Below are 22,474 nucleotides of genomic sequence, written 5' to 3'. Positions count from 1 at the left end.
GTGCACCTGTTGGAAATCCTTTCCTCAGGAAGATTCAGGACTTCCCTATGTCTTAACCCGTGCTCTGGCTCTCGTCTGCATGCATGTTTCCCTGATGTGCAATTTTGGAAAGCTATCTCAAAATGATTAGGAAATTGCAGTAAGTTGTCAAAAATGCTAGCCAAGAACAACAACATCAACATCATGCACACTGATGTATTAGGTTTTTTGATTTGCTCATTTTGGGTGGAGGGAGGGTTAAACTGGAACAATGCATACAGAATATCATCGAATATGATATTATTCTATAACTTGTTGCGAAAAAATTGCTTTGAAGACAAGTCATCTACATTTGCAAATTATTTTTAGGACAGTGATCTATGAAAAGTTATCATTTTGGAATAGACTGTGAAAGTAATTTTACAGTTTTCTTCTACATCTCCTATATCATATTATACTTGTGGCTTGTCTGTTGTGATGGAGGTGGATCTAGGTCTTCCAAAATTATAGTAAGAAGTCATCATTCTATTTTTCTCCTCCTCTGCTTGGTGCATTTAAATAGCTCTCCTGTTGGCAGTCTCTGCTTCTATTGAAAACTTACATCAGAGGATCTTTCCAGGCACATCTTGGACATTCAGCAGCGATGTTGCTTTGCAATTACAAAGCAAATCAGTACCACTGTGTAATTAAAATAATAACATAGCATTTCCTCTTGCTAGTTACTAATGCCTATCTCTCTTTCGCCCATTTTTTCCTTTCAGTTATCACACTGAACAGCTGTGGTCATATATAGCATACACCTGGCAGCCTCAAATGTTCAGATGCCAAGCTCATCTTTCCAGTGTTGGCATTCATTTATGAATTTAGCTGTTATGTGAAGATGGAGATTTTACCTAGAAAAAATGTTCCAAGTGACAGTTATAAGAGAGGGGAGATGCTTAGCAGGAATAATTAACCTCCTGTGTGAACTTATTTTGAGTAGTCACAGCTATCACGATTAAAAGGACAAGTGAATTAGCGGACTAAAGGTATCATTGCCGATTTGAAATTCATTAATAAATATTTTAATAGTTAATGTTGTACATTTAGGTAAGTCTTCAAGCTGAGTTTTGCACACACCTCCCTCAGCAGGGAGCAGGGCCCTCTGATCCCATCTCCACTTATGGTTAATAGACAGTAGTGGGTTAGAAGGTAATAAGATTTGCTTTTCTGGAACATTCAATTCCATCTAAAAGTGCCAGAAGGTACCCTCATGACACCTTCAGAAGATAGACTGTGTCATTTTCCCCCCAATTTGCTGCAAAATAAATTGAGGAACAAAGAGGTTAAACTACTTGCCCATGGATACATACATAGCCTGGGGCACAGCTGGGGTTAGAATACAAACTTCTTCATTTCCAACCTATGTTTTTCCACAAGACTGTTAAACACTCAGTAAACATCAGATTTGTAACTCAGACATGGGGAAATACTGCAGTAAAGTGTTCTTTTCCATCTCACTGTACGAACAAGGAAGCTCTTGATCCGAACAAATGGCAGCATTTGATAGGCAAAGGATCCAAACCCTAAATGCTTCACCTCTAGGACTATCAAGTATGGCTTATTTGTAGATCATATAAAATTATATATATGGGATGATTAAATAATTGAAGAATTCACAAACTGCAGTGGTAGGGTTCAAATTGTTTAGGATGGTGATCAAGCTTCTTGACTGAATTATTGCAAAAATGAAATATTAAGTCTAATAATATTAATGTCTTCTTTTTTTCTCTGGCCTACCTACCTTGATTTTTCCCTCTAAGACTCTCTAATATGTTGTTAATCCATTCTCTCATTGAAATGATGAAATTTGGTGCTGAGTCCCTGTTCTTCTCAAGGTAGAAACAGGCATACATATCATCTCTCTCAAATGGAGTGATGAAATTTTTTTTTCAGATGGGCCAGGTTAAAAAAAAGGGCATGATCCAAGACTACATAGTGTCTACACAGTTTCCAACTTGCAATAAAATCAAATCTTATCCCTTAAAAAAAAAAAAAAAAGCCTTTCCTCTCTTCAGGATGTCAGCATTTTACAGAAAACTGTGATGCTGACTGCTGACAAAGGCACTTCACACTTTCAGGTTGTCTCCCCATCATATCCTTGCATATCTTATCTGAATTGCAATGAAACCTAATCTGGAGCCTTATTTAATACTTCAGTGTGTTTTTTTTTAGGTGAACTCCGAAGCCAAAACATGGAAAAGCTCCCAAGAAAAGGAGAATCTCTGAATTACATTCTGCACTACCTCCCACTGCAATTCTTGAGACTGTCAGAGGCATTTCCAGTGAAAGTCAGAAATAACTGACTAGAGCATGTCATAGACAGATAGGTAAAAATTAAGGTCTACCATTTTCCATACCTGTCTTACAAAATAAACTAAACTCTAGGCAGTCCCAAAACAGGTAAGTTACAAATGGAAACTAAAGGAGGATTTCTGTCTGGTATTTCTCTCTTACAAAAGTATGCGCAGAATTAACAGTTTGGAAAGGGTGAGTCTAGAACAAGATGTCTTACCAATATTTAAACAAATATTATTATTTGTTTAAGAGGAACACAAATCAGATGACTTTAAACTGAAGAGCCCCTGAAGGAACACAGACCAAGCTAAAACATGTGACTGTCAGCAGGTAGCACTTACTGTAAATATAAATAACAGATTTACTAATTTTGTGTTCTAAGTATGGTAATGCGACACTGAACTTTCCAGCATATGTGACCATAAAAGCTAAACCCCATGGTATAAGAAAAGAATTTACGTTAAAATGTGAAATTGCTAATAACTATGAAATCAATTTAAGGAAGCATAAACAACAGTTTTAGCAATTTGAAGCTACAAAGTGGTTAAGAAGGTGAAGTGAATAATATGTTTTCATTTAAATTCAATTTAAGCAAGAAGCTTTGCTGCTGACCAGTTTGCTGCTTTCCTAATAGTTACTGTGAGGTATTTCATGTGTCCACTATTAGCATATTGCACTAATCCACAGACTTAGAACTTAGTCTAGGCCCATACTCCTAGACTTTCTCAGTTTCTGCTTATTTGCTATTTTAGGACATAGAATAACTCTAAGCTCACAGAGTATTTGGGAAAGGAGAATTTCTTTGGGCAAATACTGACATATTCATCAGATTTCAATAACATGCAAGCCTTTAGAATGAATGAAAGGCTTTAAAACAAGTCTAGAGGGGAATGTCATAAAACAGCAGAATTTTAAAAAACATAGATTGTGTTAAGTTAACCCGATAATTTTCTTTGAAAGTACAAGGGATTTCTCTGAAGTATTCTTTTAAGTATTGCATATTGTGCTTTGGGAGAAAGTATTAGCTAACCTGGAGAAGATGAGGGTTAGTACAACAGTTATACAGAAAGTAAAGGAAACGGATAAAACAGCTGAAAATGTTGAAGGGAGCTTACCAGTAAAGGATCAGTACTGGGAACTGTCTAATTTAATATTTTCTTTAGTGACCTTGGTGCAAATAGAAAGCTCATTTTAATGGAATTTATAAACATCGCAAAGTTGGGAAGCTTCCGCAATACAAGAGAGGTTTGAAAGACCTGGTGACCTTGGGGACTTGAGTAATAGTAATGAGATAAAATCCAATCACATAAAGGGCAATGTCATACACTTAGAGGCTAATATTAAGAACTTACGTTATGAACTGGTAGATCACGCACTGGAAACATTAGAACAGAAGGATTTGTGTGTATTAGTGATGCCTGTAAAACACCGGTGATATATGTACAAAGACAAAAGCAATTCTTGCTTGTATTAGGTGAGATATTTCCAGAAATGACATTTGAGTGGTTGTTACATGAGGTGTTGTTGACTGCTTTTGGAGAACTGGGTCTGACTTAAGACTACTCAGTAAAGTACAAGGCTCTTGGAGTGATCAGAAGACTAGGAGTCCTAGCAGAACAGAAAAATTGGGTTTGTTTTAGGTAATCTAATGAAACAATAGGCTAGGAGAACATTGAATTATTATCTATAAATACATAGACAGGGAAATACCAGGGTGGGAGAGGATCTATTTAAACTAAAGGACAGAGTTGGCACAAGAACAAATGGATATAAAGTGGTCATAAATAATTTTAGCCTGGAAATTAGAAGGAGGTTTCCAGCTATTAGAAGAGGGAAATTCTGTGCTATCCTTCCAGTAGGCCTTTTGTCTCCTCCACTGCAATTAGCTGCTTTTAAAATGAAACTCAATAAGTTTCTGAAGGGGATTGTGAAGGATGACTGCCTGCGGTAGCTGAGATTCAGGCCCAAAGACTCAGAAGTTTTCAAGCTAGATTAAATGCCCTCTTTTCTCTTACTAACTAAAGAAAAACTACTGCTCCTGGATTTTGTGACACCTTGTACCACAAAACGCTAGAAGTTCAATCTCTCTGCTGGTTAATAGGCAAAACTGTGTTCTGGAGGAATTTATTAAGAAATATATGTTCTTGAAAAGAAAAAAGCAACCTAACTGTGAGCTTATTTAGCTTTATCAAACTGCCCTTTAAAACAAGGAAGGCCAAATCTTGGGGCCTAACCTGTAAAAAAAATGAGAAATTTTGGATTGTGTGAACTTCCTGTATGCCCTCCTAAGGGTTAGTGGAGAGTTGTGCCAGGCTGGGAAAGGATACTGCCCAAACCATTAGGTCTTTACTTATTTATTTGTGTTCAGATTTATGTCAAAGCAAGACAGGAAGAAACACTAAACTTTTTACTGTAATGAAGCTTGGCGTTTGACTTCCATTATAAACAATGTGAACTAAAAATGCCTAGAGGCACTGTACCTTGTGCATCTGGCATTTATACAGCAGATTACTAGCACTCTCACTGACCTTGGTAGCTCTGCAGGGGACATACAGTATTTTCATTTAACTGAGCTGAAAAAAATCTCTTGCCTATGCACATCCATATCAGGGCGAAGTTCAGAATGGCTCTGTCATTGTGCAAAAGGGATTCATCTGGACTTCATCAGGCTTTCCACAAAGCACATTGCAAAGGTGTGACATTAGCTGGTAAGTGTATTTATAAGCCCTCTTGTTTGAAAACCCTGAAGCACTTACACATGTTTGTTGCCCACTGAGCTCAGTGCAAGCACTCTTGGGAGTTATTTTTTTTTCACATACTCAAAATCTTGCCAAATCAGAAGATGTAAACGTTAGGGGTCAAGCTTTCTTTAGGCTCTTCTGCAATTGTGGGGAATAGGCAGCCTCAAGAAGCTTTCTCTCTTCTTACATGCTCCATGTAAGAAAGTCTCTGCCTAAATGACTTTGATATGCTTGGAAAATTACTTTCCATCCGCAAGAAGAAACAGAAGAAAATCTTTCTTATTACCTACCACTGCAAAGAAATAAAGTTGGAAAGGTAGACCTCTTGCGTTAGATTTGCTGGATGGTAATAAGAGGACATGAAAGGTTTGGGGGAAGAGATGTAGCACTCACGAGGACATGGAGACTCCCATCACCTTCTTTGCTCTTCATTCCATTGTACCTTTAGAACCCGTATCTCCAAAAATTCCCATTAGACTAGGCACTTCTGGGCCTGGTGGTTTTAAAGCTACTTAAAAGCCACAGTCTGACTTTTGCTGCAGTGAACTTATTCCCGTAAAGTTTTAACAGTGGTAGCTGTGGCAATATTCCTTGTCTCAATTTCCCCTACTGTTAGATTCTATTTATTAGAGGAGTTCAAGTAATTGAAATGGGAAACAAAAGAATGAAAATGACTTCTTCTGGCAATTTATTTCGTGTGTGTTTACTTCCATCACAGTTTTCATTAAAATAGAAACTTAATGAGTGCTTAGAATTCAAACTCTTTGGATTTTCTGAGAAATAGAACAACCCAGATCAAAAATGCTATGTTAAATAAGAATTAATTTATTTCTAGCCTATATATATTATCACACACAGACCTCTTCACGTGCGTGCATACCATTCATGTGTATATTAACCTTCAAAACCCTCTAAAAAGATCTGTTTCCCTACATAGTAAAGTGAATATCTGTTAAAATGTAGATTGTCATTTGCACATAAAAGTCTATAATACTTCTTTTGAATGTAGTATTTACCATTCTGAAAACAGATCTGATAACTGCACATATTGAGTTTCAAGAGAGCTTTAAGTCATGTACTTACAGGATAGAAGAATCTTTTCTTTCATTGGATAATGCAGTAGTTCAAAGAGTCAGATATAGCTGTCCAAATGTGTTCTAAAAAGTCCTAAAAAATGATATATCTGCACTCCGAAATAGCAGGCTAATCAAAATATGTACAAATTTTCTGAAAAGTGTTTACTAAATAACAATTCTTATTTTCTTTATATGTTTATTCAAAAAAGTTCGTAGACTTTTTTATATTTTTTTCAGAAGCAGAAATGAAATAACCACAACCACCACCTAGTAATTTTTGTCTTGCAGCAGAAAAATACAAACCACGGAAAGAAGTGTGAGAGTGTTGGGGTTTTTATCATTTTCAGCAACAAAAAGCATTAAGCAAAATACTCCCTAAAACAAATTAATCAATTGTAATCAGTAGCAGGCTCAGTATTTCACTCATTTAAGCAGGGTCTTTTCATTTGACCTGTTTAATTCTGGCTACCAAGCACAGAATGAGCTCTCCAGTCATTTAATTACCTGAAATTATGACCATCTTCCTGACGGAGAATGCCACGGTGACTGCTAGATAGTCAGGGCAGAATTCTTGGCTTTCATTCCAGATTCTTTATGTTGTTGAGGCAGCATGAAATACAACTTCCTTAGAAGAAACAGTGATATTCCCTCAGCGTGAAAGAATCCCACATAAGCAAAGCTGACCCACTTGCTTCAGTTCCCAGTCTGTGCCTTTCTTCATAAGCATTATTGAGGAAAGAAGCATAGGGATGAAATGGGCATTGGAAAGGGCAGAATGGAGAGTGCAGTGCTCTGTCAGATCCTTGGCCACTGAGGAGCCTATGAAAAATTGTAATTTTCCCCAAAAATCCTCTTAAATTATGATGGAGAGTTTCTTGGCTAGATAAGAATTGTAAAGGCATAGGGAAATGGCTGAGAGCTACCTTCCCTCTAGACGTTTCTCCAGGTAATTTGAAAGAACAGTTTCCCTGCCAACACCGCAATGTGGGCATCCAAGATATCAGATTTCCCATATACTAGAAGTATGAAATAGTGAATGCCTGTGTGTGACCTACTTTTTAAAATACTGTACTGTTTAAGGGCAACCAATGTAGGATTATTTGAAGCAAATGTATGTTTCAGTTCTCCCTTTTGAGAAATATTTTCTATAAACTTCATGTATGATGAACGGGTCAAATAGTCTTCTACTTCTGTTAGAACCCATGCTGTCATGCTTAGTGACATGAAGGAATTACAGACTGGGAAAAAAGAGCCGTAAAAATTGTAGACTATGGCAATGACAATTAGCATGTATATTAACTTTTAAAGAGTGTCATATGCCTACGTAACAAATGAGGCATAGTTTGCTGTATTGGTGCTATTTCTATGTTGCAACAACCCCTTCAGGTCACACAGTGCTGCAGTATCTCATCTGAAGCAAGAGGGAACAAGACGACGTTTTTTCTATCTATCTTCTATTTCAAATATGATCTTAGTTCCTGGAAGTAAATCTATACTGTTTCATTTATCTCTCCAACATATGAAATTTCAAGAGATGTCAATTTATTTTTCATACATATTTTTGAGTGTATTCATGCTGAGTGCTGGTTTTCACGTTTTCAAGTTCAGAGTGCCTGTCTCATGCAACCTGAGATATGACTAATCACACAGGAGTAGGATTATACTTTAACACTTTGCCTGTATTTTGAGAAAGTCAGACTCTCTAGAGGCTGCTGTTTTCAGTTTAGAAATGTATATAATAAACTTTCTATTAGCAGACATGTTTGAGCAGATATGTGTAGCTTTACAGCTCCTTATTGTCTACAGAACACAGGAAAAAAAGACCCACCCTTGGCTACTCTAACAAAATATACTTGCTTTAAGAAGTTTTTGGTGGGGGAAAAAAGGATGAATGACTTCGTTTGCTAAGTTCTCTTCATGGCTAAGCTATGTTTTAGTTCAGTATGACTGACACACGATATACATTCACAGCAGGGATATAAAAAATCTAACGAATATTAGGAAAAATTCAGCAAGTAAGACCCCTGGAGATTAATTCTTTCTTCTGTAAAAAAAATTCAAGGCATCACTCACTGCTCAGAGGAAGTTCTGCAGTAAATCAGGGTGAAAATACCCTTCAGCACTCTGCCAAGTCAGTCCCTCTGCATGGGATTCATCTGAACAAGTGTAGATTTCTACATCTGAGAGAGGCTTCCTTTATAGTCCCTGTTTGTAGAGAAATAGGCATTTCTAAGCTAAGATGTCTCTCATCATAAACTGCACATCTACGTTTTGTCAGATGAATTGTGCCATAAAAATGTTTATCTTTCTCCACTATACTTCTCTCTCCCGGAGTTCAAGGTAACTAGCTCAGATGTCTACGTCCTTGTTGTGCTTTCTGACCTTTAAATGACAAGAATCACACACTAATTACCTCTTCAGCCTCAGCTGCAATTATATCTACAGATGTTTATATTTTCATCTTACCCCAATATGTAATACACAAAAAGCAAACTCTGATGACCAACCTGAGCTGGGTATTACTGTTGCCCCAGCCTTTAGAGTCAGGTGATCCTGTTGTACTCTACAAGTCCATATGCGAGCAATACTGATTGACAGAGGTCCTAAAATAAGACGTGCTATTTCCAGTATGGTAGAGCAAGAGGAATGACAAGTTAAAGTCATAAGATAAATAGAGGAGAATTTAATAAAAGCACATAAAAAGATAAAGCTTCAAAAAGATCCAGCTAAATCCAAATCAAATGACAGGAAATTATTTTGTAATGGTGAAAAACTATAAATAACTTTGATGATGGTTGCAGACTACGGTCTTTCTATTTTGTATGCTGAGCAGAAGTCATCACCTAAAGATACTTTGAGCTTTCATGCCTCCCCATCTCTCTCCAGCCATTAACTACACTCATGTTCTTCTTTGAACTCCATGTTCAAGCTGCTTTTAGTTAGCCCTTTCATTTGGAGGATTTTTTTTTTTTTTAAATACTTCACTCAAGCCTCTTCCTCTCTCATCCTAGAGAGTGATTTTCTCTCAAATGATAAATTGACCTTTTTCTTTGAATCAAATGTAGGAGCTTCCTGATACCAGTAATGCAGCCCACTGTCTACTCTCCTGTTTTCAGTTCTACCTGTTCTGTGGACACTAATTGAGAGGGAATAACACAGCAGTTCATTAAAACACAATATGTGCAGCAGCTTAGTCTGCTAAAGGAGTAAGTAAGTCCTTCAAACTCTTTCAACTTATTTCAATATATTCCTCTGGGGTAGGAAAAAAAAGAAAAAAAGAAAGTGAAGAGGAAGATGGGAAGGAAAAAGAGCAGAAGCCTAAGAGTGCTAAAAATCTATTAGAAAAAATTTACTCCTTCAGAAACAGCATCCAATGGTTTCTATCAAATTTACTCCAAAAAGGTACTTTTTTGCTTAATAATGGTGTCTGGGAAGAAAAATATACGTATCAGAGGCTGCAAGTAGTTGATATGACTAGACAAAACAGTTGAGGAGAAGTAAAATCAAATATGCAGGCATGCTGAAGCAAATGTTTTGGTGTCTTGCATTTGGCTACATCCAGAGGAAGAGCAGAAGGCCAAGGCAGCCACCTTGCCCCACGGTCTGTCTCCAGGAAGGGCCCCAACCAGACACCAGGAGACAATAAAAGTCAGAGAACATTGTTTCTCCTTAAAAATCCCAAGCCTTCAACTTTTTTCAGCTTGAGGCCTCTCCTGAATCAGATACTACTTGCATACTTAGTAACCCCCAATGGATGTCTCTTCCAAGAACTTGTCCAGTCTCCCTTGAACCCATGTATCCACAATGTCCTTTAGTAAAAAGTTCCACAGATCTGCTGTCTAAGAATTAGACAGCTCTAAATATATCAGCTGTAGGCTAAAATCAGGACAGAATAGTACCAGATGATACTAACAAAGATGCATCCATCTGGAAACAGTATATAACCAGAACAACTAATGAAGATTTTCACAAACCTGTTGCATCTTCAGATACATCTCCATCTATTTGTAGATTTTTTCTTTTATATTACAGCAGTGTTTATGTTACTTGAAATCTGTTACTATTTTTTCCAAATTGCACCCTCAGGTTACTACTAACAGTTATTCAGTAAGGCTTTGACTCTACTGTCTTTATGTAGGGAAAATTCATTTGACATTAGTGCCAGTGTCACTTGATTATGAATTTACAGGGCTGTCATCTGTGTGACACTTCATAGTTTATTTGTTTCTGCTGTTATTTTTTTCCAGAATACCATACTTTGAGGTTTTGTTTTTACTGATTAATCACAGAAAACTATTAGCCCTATCCTATCTCCAGATCGTTCAATGGAGATTTTTGTTTTGAAGAGAAACCAAACTATGTTTTAGCAATTTATAGGCTGCATGAGGGCAGCCCAGCAGAATAAAGTTTTAGGCCTGAACTTGAAGTTTTTAGGTTGTTTTTGTAATTTAATGTGTCCCTTTTTCATTTTGAACCCCTTTACTTGCAAGAGAGTCTATGGTCTATAAATCACTCTTTAGCATTATACACAGTAGTATCTGACAAGATAGCAGTGAACTTTGTATATATTTGAGTCTTAAAGAGAAATATTTTCAGATGGAGCCTGTGGGAACTAGAAGAAATGATGAATCACTTCAAATTTTTTTTCAACGAGTAACTTACAAAGATCTTTTGAGAAGTAGTAAACACATAATGTTCTGATTTACTGCATAACATGTAAATTATCAACAGCTCTAGCCTTAAGAAATATTATTTTCCCATCATAACAATTTCTAAGTCTTCTGTGCACGGGTTTCAAGGATTGACGGAGGTGATGCCTTTGCATCTTAATTTTAGTTCTTTCCCTCTTCTTTCCAGCTCTGAACTAAGCTATACCCAGAGTATGGGGAGATAAATGTTGGAGCTGTAAGCTTGACGGCTAATATCTGCTATTGAAGATTTGGGATTTGATTTAGTGCCTCTATTGGAGGGTTTGAAAAAAATAGGTCTTCCATCTTCTTTTAATAAATTCATTTTCAGACCTGCAATTTACCTTTTTGGCAGTTTTACGATTCAGAACAATGGGGCTTTTTTAGTTGTGTAATTTTTTTTGGCTGTTTCCCTTTTCTCTCACATTTATAAACAGAAAAGTGGTGTTCAGTAATTTGCAGAATGGTGAAGCAAGAGCCATTCATAGCTCCCTAGCTGGAAAAACTTCAGCATGATTCCTGGTTGTAGCAAATGCTGGGGGACTATTTGACATTTTTTAATAGTGACAAACCGATACTTGCACATTACTAGGCCACATTATATTAACTCCATATATTCCTACTATATACTGGAATTTCTGCAAAGTAACAAGTTCTGGGGTGATGTATTACAAATAGCTCTCAATACAAGGGAAAAATTACTTTCTACAAGCAGGGAAAGAATCCTAGAATGATATGGCGCCTTTTTTTTTATTCCTCAATAATCTAGAAATAAAAATATATCTTCAGGAGCAGGAGACATACAAAATTAGTAAGGTAGAGAATTCACAATTGCCACTTAAAAACACAAAATAAGTACTTATAATTACTTAAGAAGTGTGTCAGTTTACCTCTTAGTATCAGTTTACACTGAATTTTTTGTTGAAAAAAGGCTAAATTAGATTTTTTTTGCAAGCATTACTCAGACGTGGTAGCAGAAACTTGTCTAACTTACTAAAGGAACAGAAATATACATATTTTTATAGGTGTCATCATAACATTGTTTCACACTGATCTAGGCTGACAGGTGAAATCTTAGAACTCCTGGGCACAGTTAGTTACTGCAGACTATTTGAGCGAAATTATAAAATAGTAGGAGTCCATGTACCAAGAGGATGAGGGAAGCTTTAGCCCTTCTTCTTCCATTGACTGATGAAGGGACATGCCTCCACTTATGTCTTGGGTTAGCATCAGAAAAGCTCTTCTGTGTGAGTTTTTGTGAATGGTCTCTGTAGGTACCTATGGATGTGGATGAAGAGTGTGGATGGGTTTGTATGACTCAGCCAACACTGAAGAAGGTGGTGGCTGCTGTGAGGAAAGACCACAGGGTTATATAAGCAGCACTGTTTGGGAGACTTCGTACCCAGAGGCCACTGGTTCACCAGTGTGACCTTCTACTTCTGAGTAAACAGTTAGGTTGGTCTGGTAACTGTTGCTCCAACACAAATATGTATATGTATACACTATATAATGAGTATATGTTTGTGTGTGTGTATGTGTGAGAACTGTGTGAAGGAATAAATAAATGCAGTGTTTGAACAGTTATCTGCTATTAATAATAACAGCTGGATTCTACTGATAATTACAACTGATTAAATAAAAGCTATTCTAAGAAATATTGTTTAAGAACTGCCTCCCCTGAATCAAGACCCTATCAAGGAAATTGGATGCCACAAAAGCAGCCCTCACCCCTCTACATATATGCACTGCATCCTGCCCAGTGGCGTTCCTGAGTAACACATATGCTAGACTGTGTTTTCTTAAAGAATTGTGCAATGTAACTCAGAAAATTAACAAGACTCAGCATGATTGTTGGTTCAAAGACAGCAATTTCTCTATTGCACTGACCTTTAAGTAACCTGAATGTGCTGAGCCCATGGTTCAACCAGTTTTCAAATAAATTTTAATTGCTTTTAAGTAAACTGTACAGGATGGACAGAATGTTCTGTATTCTATATTCATCCTTTATGGTAAACAAGGATAGTATCATGTAATCTGTCTTCTGTCAACCAAAAGAAAGCAGAGAACTACCGAGTCTAATTTGGTTGTGTCATATCACCACAAAGTTGAAATAACAGCAGAGTGAATTACGCCTCTTAGGTCAGTAACTCTCAGCAGATGCTCGGTTCCCCACATTGCATTTCTCTGGTCGAAGGCAGCTGCTGAGAGTGTCCCTCGGTTAGAAACCTCACCCGGGCTCATGGTCCTTCCCTGCCTCTCCTGGAGAGTGCCTAGGCAGAAACCCAGGGTGCGATTGCTGTGTCTACACATGCCTGTCCTGGCTCCCATCTCTCCTGTCATCTGCAGTGAAGATAGGAGTATCTGGACTTCTACCTGAACAAGAATTGTCATTGGTATATGCGGGGGTGTTTCTACAAGGAAAATATATTCTGTGCATAAGGATCAGTAAAAGGAAAAAAGTTGTTTCAGAAAAAAATATTTTAGTTCAGGTTGCTCGTGAGTCCATAAACAGAATATGTTGCTAGTTGTAACATGGATTTATTTTCATTTAGATCCTTTTAGGTGACAGGAGGAATCCTGGCATGATGCTGTGCTTAGCATTTATCTAAAAAATGAAATCACAGCAGTATTCATATAATATAACTTTTCTCTTCACTTTCTCCAGTTTTCCACAGCAGTTTCCTATGTTATTACAAGAACAGCACAATTGCCTTTATATTTATAATTCTGTTGATTAACAAGGAGATTTAGGGTTGCATTCTCACTCTTTTGGTGCTTGTGGTAGGTACCCTTTCCGTTTATAAAAGCCTAACACTGTATCCTTACCCTTTCTATTCACATATTTGTCTCAGCCCAATAGTAACAGAAGCCCTACTTAGCTCAAAAAAAAAAAAAAAGAAAAGAGAAAAGAACCCACTCTAAGCAACAAAATCAGAACAATTAAGGGTCTTCTCTCTGCTCATTACACATATAGAAGTCTGATTAATGTTATCAGGAAATACAGACTCACAGACTGGAGAATAGGCCCATTTTAGTCCTTTTACTGCATATTTGAGACTATTTTATTTTCAGGTACTGTCAGAGAACTAAAATCTCATTATAAAATTCCCCACAGAATTTGTATCACATGTTTAAAGAATAACTTGAAATTAATTGCAAGATATGTGGAAAAAAAATTCTATGATGCCCCACGTGGACAATTTCACAGATGGCAAGGAGGCTGTATGAATGTAGCAGGTTACAGAATTTAGACCGATTTATGCTCCTTAATGCAATACTGCACAGGAGCATTTTTGGAGAGAGGAAAAAGAAAAGAGAGCACAACTGAAACTATTTTATCCCCGTATTTTCTGAAATGTCATTATGACTAATGATGCATGTACTGTTTCCAGGTCTGTATTCTGCAGTAACAATAACAATAATGGAAAAACTGATATGTAGATATAGGCTCCAGTAGCAAAACCTCTCAGACAGTTACAGAGTCTTAGTCCTGTTTCAATTTTCCACATTTTAGAAGGAAGGAAACCTATCTTAGCAAGCCACTTACTGAAACAATCTCAAAACCTATTTCATCAACACATGTTCCTCATATCAGCCGACAAGGGAAATGCATACTCAGGGTTTTCCCTTGTCAGCACTTTTGATAGGCAAGATATTATACCTCCCTCACAGATGTGCCATCATGCACCGCTGCGTATGAAGCAATTCAAACAAGAAATGGTGGACTGGCAATTAAGTTCAATCACTCTCTTTAGCTAACACATTCTGAACAACAATCTCTTCCTTTTGCTAGTAGAATACAGATGTATTTCTAACTTACTGCATTCACTTGAAGGCCATCAGGTCAAAAATGACACATTTATACACATACCAGAGATTGTCCATTGATCTGATATCAGGTGCTGTAATTCACTTGGGTATATACAGTTCAATAGCCCTGGTATTCCTCTATTTGAAGTCTGTTATGTCTTTACTGAAAAATAGAAGTGTTTAATGCTGATAGAATATGATTCTTCTGGAAAATTTACTGAGAATGGAAAGTGATGAAGTAATTGGTGTGTGGCCTACGAAGGCTAATACTGCTAGTTGTCTTTTAAAAAAAAAAATTACTGAGGTCAACTGGAGTCTTCCAGTTGGCTTCATAGACTTTTATGGCGAAAAGGGATCATTAAATTTTCTAGTCTGATGTCCTTTCTATTAAATTACATTCAATTAGATTTTCAGTCAGTTCACTAACTTGTTTTTGGCTAAAGTATATCTTTCAAAAAGGCAATATCAACCTCGATTTCAGGACCTTGAAAGATGAAGGACTGGACACTTTCATATATATGTTCTTCTAACGATTATAATTTGTGAGAAAATAAAATTTGTAAACTTATACTTTTTAATCATATGAATTTACCTGAATTAAGGTTATAGAAATTGGCTGTTGCCCTTCCCATCACCGATAAATTTTATCCCTTTAGCACCAACTACTTTCCTTGTGGTTAAATTATTCATTGAAATCAAGTAATTTCTCAGCCCTCCTTTTGACAAGTGAAATAGATGTATTCATCTTCATAAGGCTTTTTATAATTCTAGTTAGTTAGAAGCTACTTTGGACTAGTTAACTAGTTTGTTTAGTTTAAAATCTGTGTCAGCCATGAATTTTTTTTTCTTCACCAATTCTTAATATAGATTTAGAGACAAGACCACAGGAGCTCTTTGCAGCTAACAGTCTGATAGAAGCCACATTCAAATGTAGAATTATCTAAATATCTCCTAAATATGAAATACTGTTCCCCCATCTATAGTTCTCAAAATTGTTTACCCTTTTACCATAGCATCACACTGGACAGTTGCTTATCTGCTGCAACATCTTCTCAGAGTTGTTGCTTTACAGTCATGGCCGCCATTCTGTCATAACAGTCACGTTCTTTGGTCTTACATGTATGACCTAGACTTATGCAAAAATGATTTCAAGTTATAGTATTACTACGTATTTCAGGCCTTTTTTTACTGATCTTCAGCTGCCCGTCTCCTAAGTTTAGTAATGAACTTCTACGCTGAATCCTAAAACGGCACTAATATCCAATGCAAGCTCCTTTTAACTCTGTGTACAGCTAAATAGAAAATAAGGTATTGTGACTGGCATTGCTGAGTTTCAGACTAGCAAGCTTGTACATTTGACTGAAAAAACTAAGTGTGCAATAGAAGATATATTACATCATTCTCAAATGCAACTGTGCCAGCAATAGCAGCTGGGAAGAGTACGGGGTTCTAATTACAGATTGCATCAATCTCTGTGAGCGGAAGCAAATCTCCTTCCTAGGTTTCAGAGTTGCAGCTTGTTTGGAGAGGCCTAATGAGTTAGGATTAAATGTTCACTTACAGTAGAGTGACATTATAGTATGTAAGCAGATGTTGCATGTTAGAGCTCCAATGAAATATACTTCTATGCGTTAAAACTTTGAACTTCTAAACTAAATCTTTATTAACCTACCTGTATACAGAAGAATCCCTTTCTTTATTTTGGGATGCTGAATCAGTGGATTTGAAGCATGTTCCCTGAATGTATTAAAAAAGATTATAAATGAGCTGGAATCATTCTGAAGGAAATGTAGGGATTGGGGGGCATTTCTACACAGGAATGACACAATGCATGTTGAATATAAAGAGAAACTGTGAAATTGCAATACTACAAGTCAAAATTTGCCTAATGACACAGAGGGATAAGCACGTTATCAGATTATTTCTCCTATAAAAAATATTTAACCTCAAAGACCCCAAATTAAGACGACCCTGTTCTAGGGACTTTATTTAGGAAATCCTTATCATTAACAATATGACTGCAGTACTGAAAGATTAATTAAACTGCATTAAGTAAATCTGACCTCAAAGCACACAGATGTTATAGTCCAGGAGTATGATTCAACAACATCTCCATTTTGTTTGCTTTTTATTATTATTGCTTTGACTTCATCACTGCTGCCGGCTTCAAAAAGTGTATTTCATAGTTTATAAGGAAGTTTACGAAGAACAAAGAACCTATTGTCAAGTCATCTAAAGCAAGTACAAAACTCAGTCTAAGACATAATGTGGATTTCCTCCGTATCATTTATACCATGAAGCTAGTTATACTGATGCCCTTGTCGTTCTCTCTGTTGTTTAAAAGCCTAAGCCAATATATATGACTCTGCCAGTGTTTGTAAGTATAAGCACCGTTTTAACGAGTGGTGGCTAGGGAATTATGTAGAGGAGGAAGACCACGTACCTAAGCCAGGCTTTTACTTCAACTAGTTGGCAAAACTGATAGATGCTTACAGCAGATCATTAGAGCCAATGCATCTGAGCTTTGGTTGATCTGTAGGCAGTGTATCTTCCAAGTATAGTCATCTGAGCTTCCCGTCATGCCAGGATGCTCTGCTGCATTACAGCAGCCTTCCACCTTTGGAAAAGGCTCACTGGTACATGCTAAAAGTTAGGACTGGCTGGCATTAAGACTGGCCTTCAGAATCAGGCAGCCACAATCAGACACTGACAAACCCTCTCTTGTGCCTAGTGAAAGACTATCGACTATATCATTTGCTTGTAAAAACATTGTTTGGATTGTCAATTCAGTTGATGTGAAATAAAAACAAAAGTGAGGGCCTGAAAGCCAAAATAATCTTTTTGTTTTGTTTTCTTGGAAAGGAACAAAAGAGCTATATATCTTTCAGAAAAGATTTTTGTTTCTGTGTTGCTTTTCTAGTAAAAGAGCAGTGCATCCGATGTCTCCCTCCCTGTACATCATTCATATCAATAAGGCTTTTTTAAAGAGCTAGGGTAGCAGGGAGGCTGCTCTGCGAAGGAGGACAAGGTGGGAGCCAAGGGTGACCTGAGGAGAAGCAGCACTCTCACCAACAGGCCAGCGGGGTGGAGGTGACAGTGACAGAGCTGATAAGCAGTTCAGTGGTTATAACATGTGAAACGGTGAGTCGGGTCTGAGGTTACATCTGTCCAGGAAATTCAGTCAACATCACCGGGGGACAAAGCACTGATACTCCTAAAACGCAGCTCAGCAGTAACTGATGGCTTCAGCTGAGCTGAAATGGAGCCCTGGTCCCAAGGGCAGTGGGTATGTGAGGGGGTCTCAGGTGAGGGTGGTCAGTCAATAAGTCCTATGGGTGCCATCCAGGCCCTGACGTAGTGATCCTCTTATTTCTTCTTCCTCTTCTTCTTCTCCTTCTCCTTCTCCTTCTTCTTTTTCTTCTTCTTTTTCTTTTTCCTCCTCTTCTTTCTTCTTCTTTTATGTGAAGCACACTTTCTGAGATGTACTCACTATATAATTGTTTTTCTTATATTTTGACCAACATTTATAGCGGTGATCTTCAGATATTTAAAACTTTTATTAACACATGTATTCATTTAAGTCAGAGCAATATGTAATCTCTATTCATAAATAAATATGAAACTGGGTGAAATTATTTCAGTGATGGTAGTTTATTTGTGCCTCAAAACTTTCTATGCCATATTAGGCAGAAAATATGAAGACAAGTTTACTCAGGAATCTCCTAGGATCTGTGTATGGGAGGAACTGGATTTATCTAGGCACCCATTGCTGCAATGATAGATTGAACTACAGAACTACATAATCTATAGGAACCGCAAAAAGTCCAGTGTGCTCTGATGGGTCCCATCACTGTGCTTGCCGTTTGTATGCACACGCCTGCTTCCAGCAGCATGGCTCCATCCCTACAGGCAGTTCTCAGACACAGTTATTTTCATTGCTATGGCATGGAGAGCTTGAATTTAACACTGAGATTACTTTTATTTAAACACTGCTCAACTCAAGCAGCAAGAGCTTGGCTTTGACTGCAGAATAGAGCCTCCAGCTTTGAAAATAGAAGCCAAACTTTGTTCTGTACAACTACATCACACATCTTTACTGAAAAATAGCAACAACTCCTCTCAGAGACTGTGTAAAAGTTGTGCAGTTCCACAAGGATAGATTTTTTACTAAGGAGAGTCCCTGCATAGAGAAAATGTTACTATTATTGAAGTACTGAATAAATACGGTGACACAGACCAAGGAAAATTAGCTAAATTTAGAGCGCAGATTCAAATCCTCTCACCTGATATTGCTGATATGTCTATTTTAGGATCATATTTGCCAAGAGAGAAAGTCATCTCCACCAGAACATTAGTGGCCTGGAGGTGTTATTTTTTCTCGGATGCCTGTACTTAAAAGTCTAAGTGACTGTCCTCATTTAAGTGCTCTGAGCTAGGTGATTTGCATCTAAGTAGTGATAAAAAGGTCATTTCTACAGATCTTTCTCCTTTTCCACCCATATGTGCTTGAATTTAGAATAAGATTGTCCATTTTTCTCAAATGGATGGCAGTACATCCATTTGATAGATGTACTGATCTGAAAGACGGGGGTCTTGCCCTCATATAGGCTGCTCAGGAGTTTGCCTTCCGGCCAACACAGAGGTGGTTTCTGTATGCCTGGCAAAGCCACTGGGAGGAGACATGTCTGGTGGAAAGAGGCATAGTAGCCTAGTCCTCCTGGGGATCCAAGAGTTCGGAGGGATCTGGACAGTCTTAGCTTTATCCCTCATCAATTTTTCTCTCCTCAATGGAAAGCTAAAAAATATAATATTACTCTGAAAGAGCATTTTATTTTCTAATTCATCTCCTAGCTGTGGAGCTTATCTAACAAACATTATCCTTTTTTATTCTTCCTCTTAATTATTTAGTCCTAATTCTGAGATCTTTTTCTTCCTTATTTTGTTTCACTGCCTTGTTATCCTTCCTTTGGAGTTTCTGTTCTATAGCCACCTGTCTGGAGAGGCACCCTTTCCTCTGTCACCTACCATCTATTTTTATTTTTTCATCTTGTTTTATAAGTCAAAATGTGTCCTTTTTTCCTTCTGCATCCTCTTGAGTACAGAATATACTCTGCCTTTGTTTTTGTATGCTTGGGGCTTTTTTTTTTCAATTTTATGTCCAAATGTTATATATCTCGCTGGATGTCTTCAAGGATTCAGCTGGCACAGAGAAAGCAAAAGGTTTCATAACACTAGATTTTTAATGTTACTTGCATTCTTACAGCAGATCAGCCTTTTAAATCAATTAATCCTATAAACCTAATCAAGAAGGTTCATTTTCCTGAAGAGCTGATTCTATCATATTGTCAATACAACCAGGCTACATTGCCTGGTTGTGCAGTCGACATCTCCGTTATAAATCCTGTTCTTATAACTCAACCATGTCAAATTGCAATTGGACTAAAAATTGGCCTCCAAGTACTGGCCAGCTTACATTGCTTTATTCATATCTGAAAAGGAAAAAAAAAAAAGAAAAAGAAGAACTTTTTAAAGAGTTGTTATTATTGTGAATCCAAGTAAAAGACTGTCATGGTAATGGTTAGACAAAAGCAGTTACATGGTCTGATTTCCTTTCCCATTCCTAGGTCATATTACTGCACATAACAAGCACTGTTCTGATACTTCATCTTTAATTTAGAATTCCCTAGAATTTGTCAGCTTAAGTCAAGGACTTAGCACTATTTTTATGCAGCTTTTTTTTACTTAACGGCAGACAATCCATTCTGCTGTGGAGTAGTAAACAAGCTCACTGCAAGTTGCCAGTTGGGAATCACAATGGGAAATAACTGATCTCCTGTGTGATATTAGCTAAAATGGTATGTCCTACAGCCAACCTTGAGACTTGGTAAACATTGTTTTGTGACAGATTAACTCACACTACATACAAACCACAGCAAACTCAATGGTGGTGATGAGCACACTCATCAGATAATCTAGAGGGGTTTTTAAAAACAATTTTAATTTATTGGGAGCAGATTAAAACTAGCAGTCATATATATATATATATATATATATATATATATATATATATATATATATATATATATATATATCTGTTGAGAGGTGTCTGAGTATTTATAGTGCCTGTGTGTATGTGTGTGTGTGATGTCAACAGCAGATTTCAATCTGACCTCCTCTGTTTTACCTCAGCTGATGCTGGCATAGTACTAAGGTACGGCTGATTAATTTTGAGATATATATATGAAAATATAAAGGGTCAAATTTGCCTTTGTGGTCAAGTGGCTATGAACTGCTGTAGTTCACATCAGCACAAAAGAATCATAAATCTGAAATAATTGGCAAAGTTCAGTTGAGTTTCTGACTATTTTGAAAGATAGTCCAAAGCAGCTAGAATGAGCTGGTGAAGTTGGCAAGAAATCTTAGTGAAACATTGTCTTTACGCAGTAGTGAAGGCTGCAAGAAAGAAAATTTAGAAAAGGACATCTCTTTAAATTCATCAAATATTTGCCTCCTCTCTAAGAAACTGAAAAATCTCAGATCTGTGTTTAACTGGGATACCACTTCTGTTTGAAGGTGAAAGGGTATGAAAAAGAGAACTTCCTTTAAACTTAACAGCTAACAGAACTAAGGTTTATATATCATTCCTGATGTATTTTTAGTTTATTCAGGACATGGAGAAAGTAATAGAAAATTTGATGAAGGGAAAATGATATAAAAAGAAACCATGACTCAGGATGACTGACAAGTACCTGTCTTCATTTAAACAGGTTAGCTGGGATCACTTGATTCACTGTTAGATTATTCTTTTGTAAGCAGAGGAGAGAAAGACTTGTTATTCTCTGGTGTTTCTTCTCAAAGCAATCCTGAATGTTGCTGCACAAAGCATGATTGCATTCAGCGTAAAAGGATATTGTAAAAAAAAATCAAGAAACTCCAATTGGGGAAATTAAGTATTTGTGACATTAGCCGTCCAAGTCTTTCTCACTGTCGTATTTCATACAACCAGGAAGCTGTAATTGGAGATATATCAGCATACACCAGTCAGGGTTATTTCATTTTTTCTTGCCAAACACTGGATGAGAATTTTCACCCTGTACTGTTCAAGTCGCTCTGCCACCTGTCAGTGTTATCCTGACAAGTACCTTGCCTTTCCCTGTTAAAATGCATAGTGGATCATGCATATGAAAAGCATTCCTATGTCTTGTAAATGATCAGAGCACACATTATGTCCTGGGGTTATAAAAAAGCCCTATAAATATGTCCAGCTGTTCCCCAGTTCAGGTTATACTTAAAGTTGTGCGGTATGGGCTTCAGACATTACTGCTATTAAACGCTTTTCTTTGGCTGGGAAATTTTTATCAGAGGAAGCTATTATCAGCCTTACCTCCTGGACAACATCAGAAAACTGAAGATTCCTCAGTGCTACTTCTGCAAAGTAATTGCTACATTTTAGTTAGTCATACTTCCCGTTGTGTGTATAGATATACATATGTGAAAGTTCCCCATCTCGTTCTGCAAATGGAGAATTAACAATAGCAATTATCTCCATTTCTTGCTTAATTGCACTTCCACACACAGATCCTTTTCCTGTCTAAATAACGCATAAGCAAAATGTGCCATTTGGGCACGGATGAAATATATTCCCAAAACTCACTGTTATTTGTGGGGAAAAAGTGACAGCAAAAGTAAATATTGCCATTTGACAAATTCATGTACAGTGTTTGCCCTCGTACAAAGCAGGAGCTTGGCTCTTCTACTCTGGGTACGCTAGAGGCTGCCAACACCATAGGCTTCAGGGCAGGTAGGACAGCACCATCTGTGTAAGGACAGTATACCCCCGATG

This window comes from Struthio camelus, chromosome 3, assembly GCF_040807025.1.
Source record: "Struthio camelus isolate bStrCam1 chromosome 3, bStrCam1.hap1, whole genome shotgun sequence".
Taxonomy (NCBI): domain Eukaryota; kingdom Metazoa; phylum Chordata; class Aves; order Struthioniformes; family Struthionidae; genus Struthio; species Struthio camelus.
This window is presented reverse-complemented; position numbering follows the sequence as displayed.